The sequence below is a fragment of the Lissotriton helveticus genome, chromosome 1_1, assembly GCF_964261635.1.
Source record: "Lissotriton helveticus chromosome 1_1, aLisHel1.1, whole genome shotgun sequence".
Taxonomy (NCBI): Eukaryota; Metazoa; Chordata; class Amphibia; order Caudata; family Salamandridae; genus Lissotriton; species Lissotriton helveticus.
In genome coordinates, this window is record NC_136057.1 from 1,052,530,799 (window position 1) to 1,052,556,551 (window position 25,753).

The window sequence follows — 25,753 nt, forward strand, 5'->3', positions numbered from 1 at the left end:
TGAGAGGGAAAGAGCTGTCTAGCACGGCGCAATCGAATCCCAGCAAAGAGATTTGGAAGAAGAAGGCAAGGCAATCCCAGCTGAGATTCATCACATGGCTGACAGGCAGCGGCTGCAGCTGCCTCATCTCGAGCCCTGTGGAAGAGCGGACAGAGAAGGTGTACTTACCACAGACACGACTAACTGCCCCAGCACTGAAACTAGAACCTCACACAAGGCCACTCCTGACTGTCCCTCGATGTCACCCACCTCCCCGGGCCCATTCCCAACAGCGCTCGTACTACAATGTATTCTACAGTATGAGGGAAGCCGCTGCCCCCACGCACCTCATCACGCCCCCGCCAGTCTCGGAGGGGAGTCCTCAATAGCCCTAGCTTGGGCTCAAAGGAAGCCACGCTGAAGAGTACACAATGCGATCCTTGCAGTGCACAAGGAGTCCATAACCAGGCCATCTTGCACTACGACAGCAACATCAAGTCTCTTGCTTCATTTACAAATGTTATCAGCCCTATCACAATTACAAGGTCAATAGTAAATCCACAGACCCGGTTAGTTCCACCCAGGGATTCTAGTTGCTGAAATCAGCCAAACTATCTGGGTGAAACTCAGTGGAAGGATAAGGAAATACCAGAAGAATTGCACCCATAAATACAAGTATTCCCTATAATTTCTCATTTGTCAGAGAAACATCAGGGTTCGATTTGTGTAATTCCCACTATCTCCAACCCTGAAGTTACCAGTAAACCCGGTTTCAGCAGCTCTGGGGGGCGGGGAGAATCAGACTCACTAGTGTACAAGCCAGGACACTCAGAGTTGAGGTCCCTGGTGTTGACTGAAGCTTTATCTGAAACACAAGTACTTAACCTGGAGATTCCGTCCATTTGAAGGTGATCTTCTACTCATACCTGTTTTGGCCACCTGAGGACCTACAATAGAACATTTCACAGTTGTAGCTTGCTGCCCTGTACCTAGCGCGCCAGTGTCTTCGTCCAGCTGAACATTTCATCACTTTATATTGCTGCCTCGCACCCAGGGCACCAGTGTCTTCGTCCAACTTCGCACCCAGGGCGCCAGAGTCTTCGTCCAACTTCGCACCCACGGCGCCAGAGTCTTCGTCCAACTTCGCACCCAGGGCGCCAGAGTCTTCGTCCGACTTCGCACCCAGGGCGCCAGAGTCTTCGTCCAGCTGAACATTTCACAATTTTAGCTTGCTGCCCCGTACCTAGCGTGCCAGTGTCTTCGTCAGCTGAACAGATCACAGTTTTAGCTTGCTGCCCTGCAATCAGGGTGCCAGTGTCTTTTTCCAACTTCACACCCAGTGCGCCAGTGTCTTTGTCCAGTGGAACATCTCACAGTTTTAGCTTCCTGCCCCGCAGCCAGGGCGAGAGTGTCTTCATCCAACTTCGCACCCAGGGCGCCAGAGTCTTCGTCCAACTTCGCACCCAGGGCGCCAGAGTCTTCGTCCAACTTCGCACCCAGGGCGCCAGAGTCTTAGTCCAACTTCGCACCCAGGGCGCCAGAGTCTTCGTCCAGCTGAACATTTCACAATTTTAGCTTGCTGCCCCGTACCTAGCGTGCCAGTGTCTGCGTCAGCTGAACAGATCACAGTTTTAGCTTGCTGCCCTGCAATCAGGGTGCCAGTGTCTTTGTCCAACTTCACACCCAGGGCGCCAGTGTCTTTGTCCAGTGGAACATCTCACAGTTTTAGCTTCCTGCCTCGCAGCCAGGGCGAGAGTGTCTTCGTCCAGAGGAACATTTCACAGTTGTAGCCCGCTGACCCACACCTAGGGTGCCAGTGTCTTTGACCAGCTAAACAGTCCAGAGTTTCAGCTTGCTGCCCCGCACACATGGCACCAGTGTCTTCTGTCAACCCGGCACCCAGGGCACCAGTGTCTTCTGTCAACCGCGCAACCATGGCACCAGTGGCTTCTGTCAACCCGGCACCCAGGGCACCAGTGTCTTCTGTCAACCCTGCACACATGGCACCAGTGTCTTCTGTCAACCCTGCACCCAGGACACCAGTGTCTACTGTCAACCCTGCACCCAGGGCACCAGTGTCTTCTGTCAACCCTGCACCCAGGGCACCAGTGTCTACTGTCAACCCTGCACCCAGGGCACCAGTGTCTTCTGTCAACCCTGCACCCAGGACACCAGTGTCTTCTGTCAACCCTGCACACATGGCACCAGTGTCTTCTGTCAACCCTGCACCCAGGGCACCAGTGTCTACTGTCAACCCTGCACCCAAGGCACCAGTGTCTTCTGTCAACCCTGCACCCAGGACACCAGTGTCTACTGTCAACCCTGCACCCAGGGCACCAGTGTCTACTGTCAACCCTGCACCCAGGGCACCAGTATCTTCTGTCAACCCTGCACCCAGGGCACCAGTGTCTTCTGTCAACCCTGCACCCAGGACACCAGTGTCTTCTGTCAACCCTGCACCCAGGGCACCAGTGTCTTCTGTCAACCCTGCACCCGTGACACCAGTGTCTTCTGTCAACCCTGCACCCAGGGCACCAGTGTCTTCTGTCAACCCTGCACCCAGGGCACCAGTGTCTTCTGTCAACCCTGCACCCAGGGCACCAGTGTCTTCTGTCAACCCTGCGCCCAGGGCACCAGTGTCTTCTGTGAGCTGAACATTTCACCGTTTTAAATTGCTGCCCCGTAACCAGGGTGCCAGTGTCTTCGTCCAGCGGATTATTTCAGAGTTTTAGCTTGCTGCCCCTGCACCCAGGGCACCAGAGTCTTTATCCAGCGGAACATTTCACAATTTTAGCGTGCTTCCCCGCACCTGGAGTGCCAATGTCTTTGTCCAGCTGAACATTTCACAGTTTTAGTTTGTTGCCCCGCACACATGGCACCAGTGTCTTCGTCCAGCTGAACATTTCAGAGTTTTAGCGTGCCTCCCCGCACCTGGAGTGCCAGTGTCTTCATACAGCTGAACATCTGATAGTTTTAGCTTGTTGCCCCGCAATTAGGGCGCCAGTATCTTCGTCCAGCTGACCAGGTCACAGTTTTAGTTTGCTGCCCTGCAGTCAGGGCACCAGTATTTGCGTCCAACATCGCACCCAGGCCGCCAGTGTCTTTGTCCAGCGGAACATTTCAGAGCTTTATATTGCTGCCCACACCCAGGGTGCCAGTGTCTTCGTCCAGCTGAACATTTCACAGTTTTAAATTGCTGCCCCCACCCAGGGCATCAGTGTGTTTGTTCCGCGGATCATTTCAGAGTTTTAGCTTGCTGCTCTACACCCAGGACACCAGTGTCTTCGTTCAGCTGAACATTTCACAGTTTTATATTGCTGCCCACACATCCAGGGCACCAGTGTCTTCGCTAAGCTGAACATTTCGGAATTTTAGCTTGCTGACCCGCACCCAGGGCGCCAATGTCTTTGTCCAGCTGAACATGTCACAGTTTAAGCTTGCTGTCCCGGACTCAGGGCGCCAGTCTTTGTCGTGCAGGCCACAAAGAGCATTTGATAGAAAATCCTGTGATTCTGAGCAAATCACTTAACCCACACAACTACAACGTAACTGCGAAATGGAACTGTAAAAATGTGAAATTGAATGCAATTATATAGAAATCAATGGTAAGAGCTATGATAAATCAAGAAGTTACTATTCAATTGTTACCCTACTGAATCTGGGGATGCTACTGATGCCCTTCCTTCTCATCACATACACCTTCTGGTCTCACCTCGCATGCATAGAAGTTGAGTGACACTATGCAAAGCCTCTTGGCAAGCCAATGTAACCGGGTCTGGTCGCTCAGTTGACTAATGCGTCCACTGCAGGGGCCTGTGTTCGACCTCATGGTCACAGGTTCTGGACCCTGCGGGTCCACTCAGCCTTTCATCCATCAGAGGTCGATGAAATGAGTACCATTGAGTTGGGTAACAATAAAACATCTTGTATTTAGCCCCAAGATACCCCGTTAGGGGTGAACGTGCGCTTTACAAATACACATGGTATGTTAGGTCCACATACCCTAAGAGCCCCTTACACACGAGAGGCTTTGCTTCCTCTGATAGTGGGCTCTTTAGATCAAAGTGTGATCAACTCTGCATTCATGGACCTCACATTCCAAAACTCTTAAATCTGCATGGCTGCCCTGCCTAACCCCGAAGTTGTTCCAAGAAATTGGACAATTTCATATATTCCTGCCTGTCATAAATTCCAGAGAAAGTTGCTGCTAAAATACTGCTACGCAAGCCAGGGAGCATATTATCACTAAGCCTGGGTGGAGTTCGCATACCTGCGTTACGTGGAACTGCGCAAAGCGGTAAAACAGTCACCATTTCTGACCTCAGCTGCCCTTGTAGGCTGGTAAAGGCAATGCTGCATGGCTGGCCTTACCCTGCTATTTCTGGGCTTCTCCATCTTGGAACCCAGTGGTCTCTTCCATATGGTGCACGCTATAGCTCGGGTGTCAGTGGAGGTGAGGATTATCAACTTTTATCTCTGGAAAATAGAATATTGCATGTGCCTTGCAGGGGTTGTTTCAGCAGCTGCAGTATGCCATGGGCTGGGCGTGTTGCACTGTGCAGTCTTGCATTTTTTATAATGGGGTATCCACCTGTTGTGTGGTTGTGAGAGGTCCTTCAATGTAGAACTTTCATCGCTATTCCGATAATACCCAAGTATGACGTATCTTAAAATGTAAACATACGCAGGGCAGAATTTAGCACTTTTCTCACATTTTATAATCTGGTTATGAAGCGACAGCAATTCACTATTTGTTTTATTTGTACGGTCCACAAACGAGGCCCAATGTCTTTTTTCCCTTATGCTTCCCCATGTTCTGAAGGGTTTCGCATTTCACTTCCAAAGAACACATAACACCCTTAGCTTTCTTTTTAAAGCTAATTAGAGCTCCAAATCAGGTCACACGGAAATGTGATTCATCGTCACCTGAAAGTGTTGAGTCACGCTTCTGAACAAAGCTCCAGAGATATAAACACTTACCTCGACAAGGATACGCAGCTGCGTTGGCCTTTATCTTGTACCGGCCATGAAGATGCCTTATCGCTTGCATGTAGTCCACAATCCTGCGAGTCACCTGAGCAGCTACCACAACAAGTGTCAGCACTCTATACCTATCCATTGAAGGCAGTGGCATAACACAAAAGGATGGCCCCACCTGCAGAATGTGATGATGGGCCCAAGTCTCCCATATCTCACAGATATTCATTGACCTTGAGCTGAATGGGGCTCTCCTTGAAGGGTTGGGAGCCCACTGGAGTCCCTGTTGGTGCTGCAAGTGTCTGTGTTACACCCCGGATTGACTGTTGTGATGGCTGCATGTGTGCTAAAGGGTGGAGTTCAAAACCTTGACTCTCGGTCATTCAGCCTTCTGTGTATAAATCCTTGGATACATGAACGACCCAGTTGTAATTTGCATGACTGCAAGGACCTTTGCAAATGGCCACCACACAGGCCACTCCTGAGCTTTTATTTGCCTTTTGGTTGGTGTGTTCGTCGATGCTGTATACCTCTTTTTTTAATAAGAACCTCCCATTATTACTATTTAACACTTTTTGTTTATACATATTTAGTTGCAACTTAAAAACATAATTTTTCAACATATTTGCTTAAATAGTTTTCCTGTCTGATCAATGTGTGAATGTTTACCAACATTTTAAGACCTTGAGAGCTTGCACTGACAAAATCAAATTAAAACAAATATGAGAAATATTTTTTTATGCTCTTGTGCCCGTGGCAGCACCAACACAAGTACTTACCATCACAATCCTACAAGTGCAACAATTCAGACTATTCCAGGCCCCCAAAGCTATAAGAATAATTGGGCAGCAGGTATTAGTCATTTTCAATCTGTATCGAATTCATAAACTACTGTTGTTCTGCTAATTTCTAAATTATACAAACATCGCCACCATGTAGCAAACTGTCATAATAACTGGTATTGACAATTAAGTGCCCATGCCAACCACCTACAGCCACACCTCCAAGCTCCTCTGGAACGAACACCACTGCATACATCTTGCCTTCACCACACCCACTGTATACCACTGCCCTCATCGCCCCCTCCCCCCGCTCTCGCCTGAACAAGGCCACCGAAGAGCGTCTTGTTGACCTCCTTGGCACGACCACCCCGCCAACAGCATAAGACGCCAACTCCGCATCAAGCAACCTTCACCGATGGCTCTCTAACTGCGCCAACACCCTGGCACCCTTCAAGAAGACACCTGGCTAACAACATTCCAAAAAAGCCAGCTGGTTCACTCCTGCCTTCCACAAGTCCAGATACACCTGGCAGATGACTTGAGAAGAGCTGGAGGAACAACAAAACCCCGGCAACCCATGCAACCTTCAAATCCACCATCCACAACAACCACCTTCTCCTCAAAGCCACAAAGGAAACGGACCTCCAAGACAGAATAGACGCCAATGCACACAACCGCAAAAAACTCTTTGCCATCGTCAAGGAGTTTGCCTTGCCCAACGACGAGACTACAGACGTCCCACCCTCCCAAAACCTCTGCAGCAAAGTCTGCACCTTCTTCACCCAGAAAATCAGGCAGATCCCACCACTACGCCCATCACCACTGCACGCAACCACACTGCACCTCAACAGATTGTGCTCATCTGAACTCCACTCACCACCAACGATACACTCAAGACCATGAAAAGCATCCATTTAGGAGCCCCATCAGATCCTTGCCTGTACCACATCTTCCACAGAGCAGCCGCCTCCATCGCCCCCCAGCTCCGCTGCACCATCATCTGCTCCATCGAAAACACCACCTACCCAGACGACTGGAAACACGCTGAGATCAACCCTCTGCTGAGGAAACCGTCAGCTGACCGAACTGACCTCAAGAACTTCGGACGCATCTCCCTCCTCCCCTTCCCAGCCAAGGTTATCGAGAAGGCCATCAACACCCAAGTAAACAACAAAGGAGGTCACAGGGGAAATGTTTAATGACCGTCCACTGATATCATCCCCTAAAGCAATGAAAGAACAAAAGATATCAGGAGGTCAATCAATATACAATGCATGAACTGTCTCAAAAAAAGAGTGTTTCATTGGGGAGCAGTCACAAAGTCCATATTAGCAAGCCCATTATCGCCATTTTAGCGGCAGTTTCCTGCCGCTAAAACGGCTATAATTTTCACGAGGTTCTTGCTAATATGCCCCTTGGATCTTCGACTCAACCCAGACAGACAAGCAGCCCCCTCCCCTCAGCACCTTGAGACCCTCACGGGCGAGTAGTCGCACTATACAAACACCTGATTGATTGAACATGTGGTGTCAGAGTGTGGGTTTGGACATCAGAGACATCATAATTTATTAATGATTCTTTGTCAGAATGAAGAAAATGTTGGCTGTCTGTGTGGTAATTTATACTGTATAACACCTCTGTACCATCTATGTTGCTATTATATTTGGGTTGTACCCAAGATCATAGTCATGATTCATATTTCTAGGTGTAATTGTTATTCCTATTTTTTTGTACCAAGTGTTTGTTATAATAATTCACTCTAAATTATAAGATCTGTGTGAACTGCTACCCTCTGGTTATGATCAAACACTCACAGCCACAACAAACTGCCAATGTATTTTCCACATTGGTTCTCAAAGCTAGGTACCAATAAAAAGGATTGCAGAACCACCTGTCTTGAGTGCATTTTTCTCTCCAGAAACATCATTCTACTTCATAGCATTGCTCTTGGTTGAGCATCTCTGCCTGTCATGCGTCAGCAAGTTATGCTCAAGCTGTTTGATGGTATGTTAGAGGTAATGGTGCTTCAAGGTGACAGACTCATCTTTATGTTATTGAAAATACAACGTTTTCAACCTGATGTACCGCTCTTAACCATCCACATGCCAACAGAGTTGTAGAGAAGGTCAACTGATTCTAAGCGAGGTGTGTCAAATGGTCCATGGCTGATGATGTGTCCCTTGAGCAGCATGTGCAGTTCATTTTGTGGTCCTGTCGGACTGCTCCAGTCATGGTAGGGTTTTAAATTGTTGCATAGAAGGAATGCCCTGACAAGTTTATGTCCAGTACCGCTGAAATCTATCTTCCAGTTTAGGAGTTGATAGAGATATGACGAAAGGTGCATTGAAGTGATACCTGAAGCATTGCCAAGTTAAAGGTATACTGGTTTTTGCTTGCAGAAAGTATGTTAAAACATGTGAGTTTGCGGCTATGAAAGTACTGAGACATGCAAGAACAATAAGGAAAGAGGGTGATGTAATGGAGCTGTTAGTGCTGGAAGTATGGATGGTTGGTTCTGCTAGAAGACGTTCAAGGTTTTCTCGTGTTCATGGGCAGTTCAAGGATTGTCTGTTAAATTAGTTTGGCTGTTCTGCTTGAGTTTATTGTTCTGTAGAATATATTCTTTATCTTGTTGTCCATTGTCTTTCTTTTTTAATGTAAATGTTTTGTGTGTTCGTTTGTTAAGGGGGAAAGTTCACAGCACTGTGAAAAATTAAATGTGATATGCTGAATGTGTAGACTTTTAGGCTTGTGAGTTCGGATGCACTAGTTTACCTTTGCTGCGGTTGAAAAGCACTTTTTCTGTTTGGCCTTTGGTGCTATGCGCAGGAGTTGAATGGAGACAACTTTACCTCTTCCTGTGCTTCCCTCACCTCTTTCCATAGGATATTAAGTGATCCTTAATTTATGCACACAGTTGTGTTTTGATGACATTTGGAATGCCAAAAGCTTACCAGTTCAGGTATTTTATATATGTTACACTTAGACATTCAGTTAAGATAGCTAATCATCAAACATGCAACAATCCAGGACCTTCCTCGGGCACCACCGGAATTTGGACCCGTGCATGAGATTGTGCTAATGTTTCCTTAAAATTCGGTGGAGAACACACAGAGATCTCCTTTGGACCTTTTGCGCCCTGAAAGCTATTGCAGAAAACTCCCATGGATACCTTCCATACACTGCTCTGCTAAAGACCCACTTGCTCATAATGAACTTGCTAACTCGATTCCCAGACTCCATCTCTTCTCAGTATGTAATATTCAACTGACTCCATGTATTCAGAGATTGTAAATCGGTGTTCATCGGAGCCAATATAAAAATAGCTCGAAATTTTTTCAAACTTGTGCGGGAATCTACAGAAACTGCTGTGAAAAATAATATTGATGTGTCTAATACTCATGCCAGCAATGAGAAAAGTTCACCTCATCAGCTACAATTAGTGATTTCTGATGATGCCTGTCCCTCGCTCGCACATCTCCACACCACACACCCATATCTTTCAGTAGCCATTCTATGTCCCGATGTCAGTGGCTGCACCGTTATAGCCCTTGCAACATGAATACTGCAGCTTGCAGGACCTAAACCAAGAACCCATCTCCCAACTTGCAGGTATGTCAAAAAGGAAACCGAGAGGACAAACCCATAGCTGCTGATCTGGCTATGGTGAAAGGAGGACTTCTACAAGGTCTGCATTCAGTGGAAAAAACATACAAAAGCAAAGTGCCTGTTGTCTTGTGGTGCGAGGGTACCTTTGATTTCAGAAGTGAATGGCAAACGGAGAAGGCACTAACTGACTTAGAGAGTTCCCCTAAAGGAACAGAAGCTCGCTATGCTGCAGCTGTGTGAGGCAGTAGTAATGGTCGTCATGGAAAAATAGCACACGTCTCCATTTAAGAGAGAACTAAAACTGTAGCACTTTATAATTTGTCTCCCTAACAGCCAACATTCAAACAGTCCCGGGCATGTGGGCAAAGGTGTATCAAGAGATAAGCCTTTGGAGTTGCCTGCCACACATCATTGGCCAAGTAAGTGCAGTCTTGGCTATCAAGGTGATGATAGGGTTCCTGAAGGTCCAGCGGAAGGTGAACTTTGTAGACAATATCAAACAAAGTCCACCATTAATTATTTGTTCTTAAACACAGTGCAAGTTGGCCACAAGGCTGAGTATCAATCTGATATTTCAGGTTAATGGTTCATTACAATGCTTTTCCCCAAGAAACCTACAAAAAGAGTGGTTTACTGGACTCATTCATCTCTGCTACTCAAGAACTTTAGTGGCTGGCAAAAGGGCGATGGGGTTTACTTCACAGAGGATGGAGAACAAGGCAAAGGGATTTATTCTGTAATACTGCTGGCTAAGAACATATCTACGACATTCAAAATAATGCCTGAGGTCAAGGAAGTGAATTGGAACATTTTAAAATTGACTAAAGAGTCAGTAATAGAAAAACGATTGTCTATAATTGTATTGTACATGCCGTTGTATAGTGTTTCAGACCCTTGATGAGATGAGGAACCAACGTGCATTAGCTTGCAAGTAGCAATGTTTACATTGAGAGAGTGCGTCAAGAGGGTCTGTGTGGTTGTGTTTTGGTATCCTGCATGATTGGCAAGAATGGTATGTTTATCTTGTTCTAGGTCGCTCGCCCACGCGTGTGATGGGAAAAAGAGGAGTGAGATATAGAACGCATGCGTTTTACAGTACTTTGTTGTTGGTTCTGCCTGGTAAGGTATGACTATGCTTGACTATATCTGGCAACTTAGATCTCAGTAGATCTAATCACGAATAGTGTGCATTATTTACAGACTGCCATGGGAGGCAGACATTTTAATCTACTAGATAGGAGGATATCAACACCAAGACATGAGAATTATATGACCAATTGCGGTGCATTTTTCACTTGTACTGAAATCAAGTATTCATGTATACGATCTATAAAGGGGCAAGGCCTGGCTGCAATGGAGGGGGGCGCCTTCTAAAGAGCTCCATGTGGGTTAGCCCCTAGCATATATTAAAAAGCTCCCACAAGTCAATATTCTGTATGCTGCGCACAGAGGAATTGTGGCTGATGCAGAGCGTGCTGCTCCCAGTACCTGGCTGTCCCAGCTCAGCCTGCAGCAATATCGTCGCAGGGTAACCTATCTACCCCTTTGGACTCTTGGATGACATCCCAGCTGAGAGCACGTGCAGGGAGCTCAAGAATTTGCGGAGAACTGCTGGTGCTTTTGACAGCGTCATAAAGCTGTGTCGCTTCTAGGACCATCATTTGAAGTTATCTTCACATGGACCCGGATTCTTTCTCCCAAACGGTCACATTCTTGAAAAACTCATTGCAGAACAAAGGGTATATTTTAGTTTAACCTCTGCCCTATCGGTACTATGTTAACCGGTCACCGGGTCTCTGGAGACACCATTTGGTATTTGGGATGGGTGATAGTTGATGACGTGGCCATCATCACTGTATACAGTTTGACTGAAATGAGTATGCTGAATTAAGCTACCCTTCCACCTGTTGGCTGAAATAACAAACTGCACATTTCTTTTCTAGTACTGTCGGTGTACAGAGGCTTGGGGACTGGATGAGTAATACTCATAAACACTTCTCTACTCCAAGTAGTTGCAAATGTCTAAAAATAAATGATCCAGGCTATTATTATTCTCTGAGGAGAATTATTATTCTCTGAGGCTATCCAAAATGGTCATAAGCAATCTCAGCAAGACCAGATGTGTGCACTATGTCTGAAATCACCATGGACACCTTTTTGAAAGGATTAGGCAACATTGTGGATCACACCACTCAATCAATCAATCAATCAGGGACTTATAAAGTGTGACTACTCACCCATGAGGGTCAAGGCACTGGGGGGAGAAGGGGAGGGGGCAGAATCTGCGGTTGAGTCGAAGAGCCAGGTCTTGAGGTCCTTTCTGAATTAAGGCAAGTATGGTAATTGCCTGAGGTGCAGAGGCAGGGAGTTCCAGGTCTTTGAAGTGAGGTAGAATAAGGATAATCCTCCAGCCGTGGTCTTGCTGGTCCGTGGGACGGTGGCCAGGACCAGATGGGCAGAGCTAAGATGTCTGGTAGAGGAGTAGAAGGAGCAGCATGGTTGAGGTATGCAGGTCTGGTGGTGTGGAGGGCTTTGTAGGTGCATGTGAGAAGCTTGAAGGTGATTCTCTTGTTGACAGGTAGCCAGTGAAGGTCTCTCAGGTGGTCCGTGATGTGGTTGGGGCGTGGGATGTTCAGGATGAGTCTGGCAGAGGCGTTCTGGATGGCCTGCAGTTTCTTTTGGAGGTTCTGGGTGGTGCCGGCGTAGAGTGCATTGCCGTAGACGAGCCTGCTGCTGACGGGTGCATGGGTGATGTTTTACTGGACTCCGCGGGATCCAATTGAAGATCTTACGAAGGAGGTGGAGCGTGTGGAAGCAACGCTCCACTTCATGACAGTGTTGATTTGGCGATTCATTGAGAGTGAGGAGTCCAGGATGATGCAGAGGTTTCATGCGTGGTCCATGGGAGGACAGTCCGAGCGCTGTCACCCACCAAGTGTCGTCCCAGGCAGAGGGGGAGAAGCCCAGGATGAGGACTTCGGTCTTGTCTGAGTTAAGCTTGAGGCAGCTGTCCTTCATCAGGTGGCGACGGCCTTCATCCTGTCATGGAAGTTGCTCTTGGCAGCTGTGGGTTCATCTGTGAAGGAGAGAATCAGCTGGGTGACATCAGTGTAGGAGGCAATGTTGAGTTTGTGGCTTCGCCATGTAGATGTTGAAGTGGGTGGGGCTCAGGGAGGATCCCTGAGGCACTCCGCAGCTGGTCTCTGTGGGTTCTGATTTGGATGGTGGACGTATGACTCTCTGCATTCGGCCGGTGAAGTAGGAACGGATCCATTTGAGGTCTTTGTCACGGATGCCAGCGTTGTGGAGTCTTGTGCAGAGGGTGTGGTGGGAAACAGTGTCCAAGGCGGCCAAGAGATCCAGGAGGATCCAGGAGGATGAGGGCTGCAGTCTCGCCTTGATCGAGGAGGGTGCGGATGTCATCTCTATCGGCGAGGAGAGCGGTCTTAGTGCTGTAATAGCTTCTGAAGCCCGATTGGGAGAGGTCCACGTAGTTGTTCGTTTTGGCAAACTCAGAGAGTTGGGCGCTGATGGCTTTCTCAATGACTTTGGCTGGGAAGGGGAGTAGAGAGATGAGTCTGTAGTTCTTGAGGTCCGTCAGGTAGGCAGAAAGTTTCTTCAGAAGGGGAGTGATCTCTTCATTCTTCCAGCCTTCTGGGAATGTTACGGACTCGATGGAGCAGTTGATGGTGTTGCAGAGTTCAGGAGCGCTGGAGTTGCCGGCTCTGTTTAAGATGTGGTGAGGGCAGGAGTCTGAGGAGTGCCAGAGTCGATGCTCTTCATGAGGGTTTCATCAGAGGTGAGGGTAGTCCAGTTGGTCAAGGTCTACTGGGGCCTGGATCCATTGGGTGCAGTGGTTGTGGGTGAGGTGGGTGAACAGTCAAAAGATTTGAAAGCTTTTTACACCAATATGTTGATGTTTAGAATGCAACTTTAGAAGAAAAAAGCAACACTTTTCTCAGGTAATATCCAAATCTACATTTATTTCAAGATAGTGCTATGACCGACTGAGAACTGAAAACATAGGCATTATATTTACACAAATCTCCACAGTCGGAGGTCATCTGGTTTCCTGCAGGAGGAGGCCTGTACAAATATAATGATTCACAGTTTTAAGCAAGGCTTCCTGCAGTACACAACTGAGGCAAACAGAAAGACGAGTAGAAGCATTGAAGAAGAGGGTGGACAATGCTCTGGGCTGGGGATCGCAGCTATGGAATCTGCAAAACAAATTCCCAGATTTAGAGAACAGAAGCTACAGAGGCAATGTTCACACATATGAGGGTTCCTAACAATGAGGATAAAAATGATATTGTTTGCGTTCTCTTGGCTTTCTTTCTACAACTTCTCAAACACGAATTCATAACCCCATTATAATTTCAAAGAGCACACAGGCTCAACCCAAAATGGAATGGCATGAAGGGCACATCCAGAACTATAATAATGGTTCTCCTTTGACATCAACAAGCATGATTGACCGCCCTAAAACATGGCCCCTTTTCTTTCAAGGACCACAAAATACCAGCTGTGGACTTTTCTTATGAAACTAGCTGAACGAGGAGACATTCTTGGCCTTTACTCAGACAAAAAGAACTCTGATACAGATTGCTGGCTTCAGCAGTGACGCTAGTGACAATACATGGCAGAACTAGGCAGTTTTTGACCCACAAGAGCACGTAATTCTTTTGGAGCACCTAGACCAGTCCTTGATAGTGAGACTCCATCACTGAATATGAGCAATCACACCATCCTGCCATTATCTCTGATAAATCCACAACTGATGGAGAAAAGCTGGGCATATAATTTGTGATGTCAAGGCTTTCTGCCTGAGATAGGGATGAATCAATCAAAAGGGGATGTAAGGGGGAAGAAAGGCTATATAGGGCAGCCCCCCACTCAACGAATCAGAAACAAAAAGCCCTATTCAGCCTGCATGATATAGATCTCAGACTATGTAACTAAAGGGGCCATACCTCATATTGGCTCACCAAGAGAAGGTTAAATTAAACCAATGCTGTGTTACAGGTCCGGACATGCCCTAAGTTATACAAACAGGACGTGCACAGGATACATCACATAAAGAAAATATGTGTGAAAGCAAGGAAAGTACCTCACGGACGTAACACCCGAGGGGGTTCCCGGTTTATAAATGGCCGGTCTACCCACTTCTCATCATCGGTTACTTTCCTTGCTGGGAGGATGAAAAAGTGCAGAAAGAATATGCACAAGACAGAATAGAGAAACAGACAGGGAGTGTACAAATACACTACCTAGTAGGACAGAGAGGCGTGCTCAAGAAAAAGTTGACAAGTACCTACACCCAACACCAACAAATATAAAATGGTGAGGTTTGGCTGGCTGAGTCGTTTTTATTCTGATGCTGCCAAACTTCACCTTCTAAAAAATGGTTAAATTGATACCATTCATATTTATGACTGGACCGACATGTTTCATTGCCTTGTCATTGGCAATTTCGTCAGGGCAAATGGTTGGGTCTCTATTCTCAATCCTCCATTTTTTCATATGGGACCTTAAGCTCGAAAGTTGTAAATATACCATCGAGCATCAGAACGACGGCGTGTCAAAGATCACGAGTCCGTCTTGGAAACTCCTAGATGTGAGTCACCGCTGCCGAGTCCCTCCGGCGCTTCCGACGTCTCGCCCTAGGGATGAATCATGATCACCTCTCAAAATGTAATTGCCACCCTGGGGAGACATCCTTTACAACGCAACTTTTACCACGCAGTGCCTTTACGACGCAACTTTTACAACGCAAACCATTACAACGCATTGCGCTGGGGGGTGCACTAGGATAGGGAATAAGTTTAATTTACTATCCAACACCTTCCCTAGTGTCCACGGGGACTGGAGTTGGAATAGTAAATTCAACTATTCACTATCCAGCACCCCAAAGCGCTATGCGTTGTAAAAGTTTGCGTTGTAAAAACCGCGTTGTAAAGGCATGCGTGGTAAAAGCATGCGTTGTAATGTCATACATCCGCCACCCTGACATCAACCCACAATTTTGCCTAGGAAAATGTCATATATAGACCTACAAACACACTACAAGCCCATATAAAATTTGAGTGCAATGTGGATTGTTACTGATCCAACTATTTCTACTCCTTTCAATCACAATATCGTACAACTGAGATCTTACATGTAATCAGTGTAATAATACCCCAAACCCCTCACTGCAAGTGTTCATCGATACACCATCTGAAATCTCTTCAATGAGCATTTTCAGGATACATGAAAATAGTGGACTTTCAATACAGTCTTCAAATGTGAATGGCTTGATACACAACTTTAAAAGGAAAAAGGTTCTGGGTTCACTTGCCCATATAACAACAGACATAGTTATAACACAAAGAGACCTACCTGTCACTACTGGAGTCTGAAAAACTTAAGAGATAGTGGGTAGGAAAAGTGACCTCTGCCTCCTACAGCCAATCTGAGGCTAGCGTCTCTGCCACTGGATCACAACTGTACAGGAAAAATTGAGTGGCTTTCCTTTTACATAAAAAAAACTCCCAGTCAAGACATAGAAGAAATCTACACACCCGGTGCAGGTTAATGTGTTTGCCAAACTGCATATCTATAACCACTCAACAATAGGCTCAGTTAATGCCCCTAATGCCATGAAGTCAACAGTCTTTTTTTAAGATTTAACAGAATCTGTCCAGCAATCAGTAATCATCGATGGCAACTGGAACCTGGGGTCAAAGCCGATACATTCCTGCACTTGACCCCCCCAATCTGCAAAGTAACGACAGGAGTTAACTTAAAGACCTTATGACTGATCATTTTCTTGTTGAACTTTGGAGACAGTTAACCTCTATGGACAGGGCGCATACATATCTTTCCTGGCCACATGGGGCAGAAAGAAGAATACATTACTTCCTCCTACATTCTACTCTTTTCCAGGCAGTACAAGATTGCAATGTAGAAGTCAGAAGTATTTCCCATGACTCTCCAATCTTACCCACTCAATCTACGGATTAAGAGATCAAGTTACGAAGGATTAGAGGATGGACATCTTGCAATATAAGCTACCAGAAAAAAGGAAGTTGATATCTGACTTAAGGAATTCCTCGGCTTGAATGAGAATTTTGTTTCCTCCCAGCAGTCATTATGGGCAGCTAGAAAAGAATACCTAAGAGGCATGATGCTGAGTGATTCCACCTCATCACACAAACGGGCAGCAGAAAAGAAAGTCGAGCATGGCAACATGATTTCACAACTCCAAGTCTCACATCAGAGAACTTCGGATTCCCAAGTCCTGCACAATCTTGGCACCAGAAAGTACGAACTGAATACCATCTATAAGAATCAGGCTGAAAAAGCTCTTCATCACATAAGAGGCAGTCCCTATTAACATGGCGGGAAAGCAAGCGCATTATTGGCGATGCAGCTCAAACAGAGAGAAGCTCTGATAGCCGCTTGTCGATCTATGAATCACTGAACGACCTACTTACCCGCCCATTAGACATAACAAGGGAGTTCGTCTCCTTCATTTATTCATTATACACTTCAGAAGGCACTCCTGGCGAGATTGAGGAAAATGAGTGTATGAGTAAACTCCACAGACCGAAGTTGACAGTGACTGCAAGATAAGAAATGAATAGAGCCATCGCTGATGAAGAAACAACTGAGGTGATAAAAAATGCCAACTGGATAAGCTGTGGGAGTTAATGGCTTTCCACTACAGTGCTATAAGATTACAGTATCAATCTCAATCCCCATACAGGGAAAACTCTTCCAGGTGGCCTCAGAAACTGGAGGCCTATGGCGTGCGTTCAAAAGAGCGTTAATCTCTCTGATTCCTAAACCAGGTAAGGACCCATTATTTTGTTGAAACTTCCAGCCAATCCCATTAACTAATAGTGACATGTAGATCCTAGCTAATGTCCTCGCCAATAGGCTGAGGAGATGCATTCTATCTCTAATCAACACAACTGAAGTCAGGTGTGTGCCAGGCTGTTCATCACAATCTTATCTGCATAGTCTTACAGCTACAGTGGCATACTATTCAGAAAAGGGGGTGGTGATGAACAGAGTGTCTGAATTAAGCAGACCACTCTTACCCAGTCCAAAGATCAGGCCTTGATCCATCACCGTTATTTAGCTCACTGCCCCATCCCAGCTCAGAACCTGGCTATATGCAAATTAGTCTGTCCCTGGCCCAGTGCATCATGGGAACAGGGCAGACCAAACTACCAAGCCAATTCTTCACCAGAAAGGAGACAAGCTACTTTTATTTTTTTCAATCTTATCTGCATAGTCTTACAGCTACAGTGGCATACTAGGCATGACAATGATGAAAAGCTAGCTACCTAATGGATGCTGAAAAGGTTTTTGATAGGGTTGAGGGGTGTTACCTCTTCTGGACCATATCTAGGATGGGAATAGACCAAAAATGTATCAACATTTCAAGCTGGTTATATCATAAACTGACTGCCTCTGTGAGCTGCAACAGCTTCTTACCTGATATCATTAATATACAACACTGCACCCTCAGGGCTGTCCCTTCTCACCTTTACTCTTTCGGATCTGGAACCATAAGCAATCGCAATCCGAGAATCGGAGGTCAGTGGTATATTCCCGGCGGCAGATCTAAAGTTCATGCTGGCAATATCCTACTAACTCTATCACTTAAGTCATCTGTACCAGCACTGATGTCAACAATTTCAGACTTCTCCATGTTGTCAGGTTACAAAACCATGTGGAGTAAAAGACGAAGCACTCCCCATGATGAAATTCACTGTGTTTGCATCCTTAGCAGGCCTGCCAGTTGTATGGGTGCAGACTAAACCAAAATACCCGGCCATCCTAGTAAGCTGCAACTTTAATGCGATGGTGACAGTATGGACATTCTCATTGGTCAAATGCAAAGAGACTTTCTAAAATGGGGGAAACTAATGCACTTGTTGTGGGGCAGGATTCAGACAGATATAATGGTGCTGACACTCCGATTTAAATATATCCTTGGAATACTGCCTGCCAGGGCACCTTACGCTCTGCTCTGAGACATCGATTGTCAAATTAAAATCTATAAAGGGCAGGATCAAAAGCCAAAATTGGCTCCATCAAAACTAGATGCAGCTACTTCGTCTGGTGGCCAGCATTTGTCAAAAATAGGATTGTATTACCTAGTGCAACACCGCTCACAGCTAGCATACTACTTCAATGCCAAAATGGATCGTACTGGAAACCATAATCAAGGAAGTGCTAATAGTCCCATATAATATATAGCCGACAGCAGCTTCAAATCAAGGACACTAATTCAATTATAAGCGCATTCATCAAAGCATCCTAGGGTCAAAAAATTATGGGCCAAAATGGTTTTAGGAATCTACAAGCACCTCTCTGGCATAACACTGCACTGTCAATGGTCAGAATGGAAACAAACGGTATATTAACTGTTGGCCAACTATTTACAGAGAGTCTTTAAATTCATGTATTGACCTCGCTAATGAATTCCACCTGGATCATGACCAACACTGGCGCTACATACAACTCAGAAACTGTTCACTGAAGAAACAGCACTTTAACATACGATTTTTGACTATACATTCTTACCTTGTGAAATGGGGAGGTTATAAGAGATTGATTACTGCCATTTATGAGACTCTGGTCAACAAACTTAATCTGAAATAGGCAGCCCAGCTTGACCTGAATAAGTGGCAGCCAAGACTCCAAAAGCAATACTTGGAAGAGGACTGGCAGTACTTACTAGCTGCCCATGACACTGCTCTCTGAGGTCTCGGTTAAAGTTCCGCAGTTTCAAAATCTTACAAGACTGGCATTGGTTTCCAAATAGGCTGCATCAAGCTAAACTCACGACAACATCTTAATTGCTGGAGATGTACAACAGGATGAAGGCGATATTTTACACATCCTTTTGAACTGCCCTAAGTTGAGTTAATACTTGGGGCTTCATCTGGAACCAAATAAAATCCACAAGCAAATTGCAATTAATTTCCTCAGCGAAGCGTGGCTTTATCCATGACACTTTGGAGATTCTGGGAATCACTAAACATTAAAAGCTATGGACTGACTCCCCCTATCAGTAGCTAAAACCTGTGGCTTCAGACATTGGAAATCTTTATTGCCTCCCTTTTCAGAAGAATAGTCGGAGCCCATGGCACAAATGGCAGTTTATGAAGGCTTGATATGCAAACTGAATGATCAACTTACTTACCTTATATCCAAACTTGAGTCTTAGAATGTCCTAGATGGGTTAGAAACTTCTCGCTCAGTAGATAGAATTGTGGAAATAAGGTTGAGGGGTGGGTCTCGAGTTCTTGAGTTGATTATTACTTTCTTTTCACACCCTTTCTTTTTTTTATTTTTAGCATTGGTTATCGTCCAACGCATCAGTATGGTTTCAATACAGCTTTGAATCATGCCTGTAGCTTACCATAGTTACAGAAGATCTCATCTATCACTCAATGATGTGAACAACAGACAAGTATTTTTGTACTAAGCTTTGTCATGAGGAGGTGTACTATTTGGGTAGTATGTGGAGATTACGAGTATGAAGCTTTTTTGAGGTCACTAACGGCACTATTCACATAATCGAGCTGTTTGTAACTTGCTATTGATTAACCTATTACCGAATAGCAAATTTGGTTTGCAATTCGATATTAGGTAGGGGCGTGTTTAGGGCGTCCCTGTCTAACAGTGACTCGCAGTGCTATGTGTAAATGTTTTGTGACTGAAATGCAGTCACAAAACATTCACGTTTTACCGCCAATTCTGAGTTGGTGGTGACCCATTCCAAATGGGAAGGGGTCCCCACTAGACCTCTTCCCTTTGTGAATGTTGGGGGAAACATTTTTTAAGAGCAGGCAGTTGTACCACAAACCTCTGCCTGCTCTTCAAAAATAAAAAAGCAGGCTTTTAATTTTGCATTTTGAAACACACCCTGTTTTCCTTTAAGGAAAACGGGTTGCATTAAAAAAAATTGCATTACTTAAAAGCAATCACAGACATGGTGGTCTGCTGAGCCCAGCAGTCCACAATCCCTGTGATTGTTGCGATTCCCAATGGTTCGCAAACTGTGACCTACCTCATGAATATTAATGAGGTAAGCCTATTTGCGACCCACTCTAAATCGCTAAATGTGTTAAACACACATTTGTACATTCTGTTTGTGATTACCAAATAGCAAATTGCAACAATTCGCTATTTGGTCATCGCAAACTCTAGGATAAGTACATCTGGCCCTATACCCTATCTAATTCTTGAACAAAAATATAAAAGTCATAAAACACAAGATCTATGTAGTGTAAAGTTGGCCACTTACTAGATTTGGCAGTATATGTTGATCTTAGTAGAGTCCATCCATTAATTCCAGGATGTGCACACTAGCCTGACACAGTAGTTCCTATATTGGCTGCTCATAAATTGCAGTGGAAGGGGTTGCTTCAAATCAACGGACCAAATGATTGATATTTTTGAATGTCACAAAGTCCCAATAAAAACGATATTTGTTAAATCAGCATTAAAAACGCATAAAAATGCATGTGACATACACAAAAAAATCCAACATTACAAATTATTCTTGAAAAGTGGGCAATATGACAAAATATTGTAGTGTAACAAGCATAACACTGGAAACATGAGGACCTATTTTTTGGTGAAACTACTTTACAATAAAAAAAAAGTGCAATGGTTTAAATAGTGGATAAACACCAAGGAAAGGGGAAGTGATATCACCAGGAGTTAATCACCTTTTAACTCCTGCAGCTCTGGGTACAAATAAAACTTTTCCCAGATTTGCAGAGCCTAACATTCACACTTATTTCAGTGTTTTAAAACCCTAACTGAACATCAACATCATTGAAGGGTTTCAAAAATACAAAACCACTGGAAACCTGTAAAATGGGTTTTGTAAACAAGAAGCAGCCATTTTGTTGTTGCAAACCTTGTGATTGTTTGCTAATCACAGAGTTCTGCTTTCTACATCTGACCCCGGGTTTCTAAATCTTTATTTATTTTTATAGCTTCCAATGGACGTGACACACAACAAAGGGATTGTATAACTTTCTTGGTGGTTTGCCTTTTTGTTGCATGCAGTTTGAGGGGGTGTTGTGTGTGTTTGTGTGTGTGTGTGTGTATGAATGATCAGGGGTGGATTCTCCATTAAGGCTCTGCTGGTGTGCCCCCCTGAAATTATTTCCTTCACATTCCTTTACAAATATTAAATAGATTAATTTATTTGGAGATACGATTGTATCTATCTCTAAACAAATCGATGTATTTAAGTTTTGGCTGTCTGTCCCAGGCTGCCTGACTTGCCTAGCTCTGAATCCAGTGACCAAAGCCAGGCAGTAAATCAACTTTTTGAACTGTGATGAACGACACTGGGCTTGCTGTTCTAAAGCACTTCATAATGAATCATTGTCATTATAGTCTATAGCAGTATTCTCCACAGGCCATTTACGCTGTCAGCGTCATGGTTTGGGGCATTGAAGTCTCTCTCCCTGCATGAGATCAGCTGTCCGTCATTAACGGACATAGCTCCCACCCTTTCCCATTCGTCACAGAAAGGATTGGATGCAAACACTGTGCACGTGTGTTTTGGTGCCTTGTCCTCGATAATGGTAAGTGTTAGAATGCTAATCTTTTATTGTGCATTTTGTTCTCAGACCCCTCGCCACGCTTACCTCCACCACTGTGCACTGGCTCCGTTAGAAGTGGAGCTGCAGCATTTGTTCCCCCGTGAAATGGGTACAAAAGATGAGCAAGCCAGTGTTCTTGTTCCCTTGCGAAGTTAATCCAAATATCTGAGTCACGGGCAAGGACGAGATATGTTCTTACTATAGATATGTATTTGCTGTATGACAATAAAACTGGCCAGATCTTTATGCCCACAACATTAATACCAAAAACATGGATTGATTTATGAACAGTGAGTGTTAAAAATATTAAGGCAATGCGTGTCAGCGATTTAGTTCCTCTCTTATTTAAAGTTTTACTTAATCTTGCCTCCCATGAGAGTTAGCTATTTAATCATGTTGTGTTTCTTCCTGTATTTTTATCCATGCACACTTTGAGCTGTGCAGGTGTTTATGAGGGGCTTTGATTGAGAGCTCTGACGCTGAAGCCAAAGTACAGTGACTGTCAGTGGGCTGGCCTCTCTGCAGAGCACACAGAACATGGTCATGTATTCCAGTTTTTCCAGTCATAAATGCAATTTTGTGAAAATGTGTGTGAAGGGGGTGCACAGATGGAAACATATTTACTGGGCAAAAGCAAAAGTAAAATAAATTGCTAAAATGTGAGTGGGTGCAGTGAATGTTTGGACATGGTGAAGTGAGGGAGATGCAAGGAAGTGCATTGAAGAGTGAAAAGAGAGTGCTGAAGATGAAAGAGAGGTGGTTGAAGATGTGCAGATCATTTTCTCATTAAGCTTGCCCTCGTCACTCACTACATAAGTCATACCAAACCTTTACACCCCACCACTTTCAAATGTCACCAGCCACCACTGAGATTATGCTATATTTTGACTGAGTGAATAGATGTTATTCATCTTATTGATGTCTATGTAAGTTTGCTTTAAGGCATGCAAGGGTAGTAAATGCTGCTGGTGTATACATAACTCTCTCTGGTATGTTTGTGTTCGTGTGGAAATTGCAACCTGGTATGTAAATGGAAAGAACATACCTTTACCTGTAGGCCTTATGTATGTGATTGGATGTGGAATATGAGACTGGGTCTCCTACTCCTAAAAGCACATAAGATAAAGCTGTTTGTTGAAGATCACGCAGAGTGCTAAGTTGTCATGCTGACACAGAATCTCAGTCACCCCAAACTCAAAGCCTTGCCAGCAGACTGTACTTCATGGATGTACCGCCTCAGCAGCAGGGGTGCTGGTGTCGACACTTATGCTAGCAGGGGAGGCTGTGGACACGTGAGTCAGGCTGCGTAACGGCAACTTGTTCTGCATGCTTATGGCTGGAAACATATGGCATACACTAGGTGTCTGAATGTCAATTAAGAAATGAATTCCCTTTTAAAGTGCTGCGAGCTGAGTTAGCTCAATGCAGGCACTTTGCATGCCACCTGCAAAGGTGATAACCAACAATAGGATGGACATGAGTTATTGTCAGAATGTATTTGTGTAACTCAATAGCGTTGTGTACACAGGGATGTTGACGATCTTGCACAAGCCCACTGATATACAAAACAACAAAACAAAGGTCTGGGAGAGGTGGGCAGATTTTGTACAAGACTGCACGTGTGTGTGGCAGACTGTCAGTATGCACATATGATTGTATGGGTGTGTGTCTGTAGTTTGTGTCTGTTTTTACACAACGGATGGGGTCAGTTAGACCCTGGAGGGTAGCCCGTCAGTTGATTAGATCAACGGAGGTAGTAACCACCGAATCCCCAGTGGAGGACCGCCCACCACATTTAGAAATCCCCATTAGCCAGGTGGAGATCTCTGTGTGGCGGCTCCACTGAAGGCACTAAACCTCATCGTGTTTATTACACCCAACCAGCAAAGGGTTTTTTAAACAACGGATGTACAAAGGGATTTTGCAATCAAAAATTACAGGGTTGCAACCACAAAATGGCTTTTTGCTATCAACTAAACCAACATAAGCATTCATTAAATCTTGTCCAAATCGCAAAATGGGTTTACCAGCCTGTTCTGATTTACAGTTTGGAAAGAACTTAAAATGAACATTTCCTGCTAATGGTATATATGGAATTTCAATGGTTTTGTGTGAGTAAAATAAGGTTTTGTAAATGCTAATTCCTAACTATATATGGTCTATAACCTATGGTTTTTTCAGTGAATTTTCAAGGTTTTGTAAATGCTAATTCCTAACTATATATGGTCTATAACCTATGGTTTTTTCAGTGAATTTCATTGGTTTTTTAACAGCTAATATCTGTAGCTGTAAAATGTATTCTTCTTTAAATCCAAAAATATATTTTATATGTTTATGAATAATTTTTTTTTTAAATATTTTTTTTTCTTCGTTCCCGCTTCGCGAATCGGGAAGCTTCCCGTTAGCTGACCTTGATGCCGCGAAATAGACCGCGAGCCGGTAAACGTTTCTTTACCGCAACTGCCGCGTTAGAAAACAACATCGTGACGCCTCCCGTCCGCATGACGTTTCACGTTGTCGCGTGATACGTCATATGACGTGCTACGTTAGCGAACTGGTACGCGAAGCGAGTCGCAAAGCGCAGGTTTCTGGAAGCAAACCGGGAGGCCCTGCAAAGCGCTTAACGTAAACACAGCAGGTCATGTGACTTGGTAATAACACTTTTCATTGGTTCATTTCACTTTTGGTTTCCTAATGATGTAAGACTAGGTCATATAATCTAAAATGAACACTTTTCATTGGTTGAGAACTCTTGTTTTTCCCAAATGATGAAAATCCCTCCTTCTTTCCTCACTCTGACTTTCATCATTGTGAGAGAAAGACCCTTTGTTACCAGTGAGCAATGGCTTCTTTAGTAGCTTCAGCTGGTGCTTCCCCACCACCTCCACCACATCCAAGGAAGAGTGGACCACCTGCTCAAGTTATAATTCAACAAGAAGAGGAAGAAGAGGAACAGGACGACGAGCACGAAGAGAGGCAGTTTTTGCCTGAGGAGCCCAGGACGTCTCACCGGAAAGAAAACTTCATTTGGCAATTTTTTAAAATTCCCAAAGGTCAGAAAAAAGTAAATGAAAGATACGTAACTTGCCTTATATGTCAAGATAGACTGTCCAGAGGGACCGAGAAAAAATACAGTTTCGGAAACTACACAATGCATCGCCATATGACTAGGTGGCATCCTAACAACTACAGTGCTGCACAGTTTCGGAACGACCTAGATAATCTCCCTATTATGGCCAGAAGATCTGTTGTACCGGAAGTAACGGGACCAGAGGGCAGGGAGATGGTGCCAAATATACAAATGAGATTTGGTGAAGTAAAACACGTCTGCGTACATTGCAATGGATTCATTTGCTACGGAGAAAGAAGCATCACTCTGATCAACAGAGCTATTGACTATCATATGCAAGTTTGTACGAAACGCCCAAAATAATAAATACTTTTTTTTTGTTTTGTTGCTCCTGTTGAGCCCTTTACAATGAATCGTTTTCATTGCCCCCTCCAAGAAAAACCCCAAAAAATATAAAACTGTTCAGAAAAATTCAAAAAAAGTAAAAAAATGTTTAGAAAAATAATAAAAAAAATATAAAACAACAAAAACAATAAAAAAAAAGTTCTTTTCAGAACTACCTCCCCGTTATTAAAAAATTGGTACAATATTTGGAACTGTGCCAACCTCTATTTCTCGTAGTTCGCTTCCTAGTTCGCTCGCCGGTACGCGAACCGGAAGTGAACCAAATTTAAAAAAAAAAAAAAAAGAACAGTAAGTACAAGGGA

At 44.6% G+C, this 25,753-nt stretch overlaps 2 protein-coding genes across 4 annotated transcripts in view; one reads left to right on the plus strand and one right to left on the minus strand.

Annotated features, from left to right (window-relative positions):
• The window catches only part of SHANK3 (SH3 and multiple ankyrin repeat domains 3), a 2,381,185-nt gene that overhangs the window by 1,824,818 nt on the left and 530,614 nt on the right, over window positions 1-25,753 (plus strand). The window lies entirely within an intron of this gene.
• Window positions 13,333-25,753, minus strand: part of LOC144820423 (uncharacterized) — an 858,373-nt gene continuing 845,952 nt past the window's right edge. For all 3 annotated transcript variants that reach the window (XR_013607811.1, XR_013607785.1, XM_078677936.1), the window contains one exon: window positions 13,333-13,567. The gene's annotated coding sequence lies outside the window, so the exon portion shown is untranslated. The remainder of the gene's footprint in view (window positions 13,568-25,753) is intronic.